Here is a 1,401-nt window from a genome sequence, read left to right as displayed (position 1 = left end):
CATAGATGTGTGGTACCGGAGCCGTCATGGAGGAAGAACCCAGCTCACCAAGAAAATTCTCAATGTCCCCATTGGATGTACCTGTATCAGGCAGAGGCGCCTGAGACATCAGCTGTGATGTCCTGCCCAGTTAATGAGCCGAGACTGCTCCCTCTCTCTCTCTCTCCCTGTCTCTCCCCCACCTCTCTCTCTCTCTCTATTCCTCTATCTCTTCGTCCCTCTGCGTCTCAATCTTTCCCCGGTCTCTTCCATTCAACATCTGTGTGTCTGGTTTTTCTCTGTCGCTCTGTTTCTCTCAAACTGTTTAAAGCTGAGAGATTCTCTTCTCCCCATTCTGCTTATTGGGAACATCCTTCATGCATTGACCCTGTTAGAATTTTACAGGTTTCTATCAGATTCCTCCCCCATCCCCAACATCCTTCTAAACTCCCAGTGAACACCATCCTAACACAATCCGGTCTCTCTCTCAGCGACTGGTGTAGGAGGGACACCCAGCTCTCATCGTCTCCCCATCCCACATTCCCATCTATCGCCATCTGCATAACAATCCGCATTTCCCTGTTTTTCGCTGGATAAGTGGATAATCCAAACTTTATCTGCACCTGCCATCATTTTGGCCACTCTGCGTCTCCTTGTTTCTCCTCATCTCTCTTTCCTCTGTTTCCCTTCGTAGATCCCTCAGCCTGTAGCTACCATTATCTCTCTCCCCCTCTCTACGTGCCTTCCTCTCACGCCCGCTCCCCTTCTCGCCTTTGTTCCCAGGATGGATTATCGAACTGATGCCCTTCCCCTGAAATAAAATAAACTCAACAAAACATCAAAGATAAATCTCCATTGTAGTGTCTTTCCTGGCTGAGTGTGAGATGTGATCAGGCTGAAAAGCTAAAACCAAGGACTGACCAATGCATCAGCAAGAGGGCTCTGATCGGCCAGTTGGCCTGGTTTAAATTTAAACAACACTCGGCAGTTAACTGTCAGCAATCATCCACAAAGTTAGCGGGAAGGCAAGTGTGGAGAATGACCCAGAGAGTCTACAGAGGGATAAACACAAGGTTAAGAGAGTGGGCAAAAACCTGGCAGGTGGAGTAAAATGTGGGGAAATACGAGGTTCCACACTTTGGCAGGAAGGACAGAGGGGCTGGATATTATATAAACGGGGAAAGACTGCGGGACGTTACAGAACAGAATATAACGTGGGGGGGGAGCGTGAGGTTCCGCACTTTAACAGGAAGGACAGAGGGGCTGGATATGATATAAACGGGGAAAGACTGTGGGACGTTACAGAACAGAATATAACGTGGGGGGGAGCGTGAGGTTCCGCACTTTAACAGGAAGGACAGAGGGGCTGGATATTATATAAACGGGGAAAGACTGTGGGACGTTACAGAACAGAATATAACG

Source organism: Rhincodon typus, chromosome 42 (genome assembly GCF_021869965.1).
Source record: "Rhincodon typus isolate 14 chromosome 42, sRhiTyp1.1, whole genome shotgun sequence".
Taxonomy (NCBI): domain Eukaryota; kingdom Metazoa; phylum Chordata; class Chondrichthyes; order Orectolobiformes; family Rhincodontidae; genus Rhincodon; species Rhincodon typus.
Note: the sequence above shows the minus strand (reverse complement) of the source record.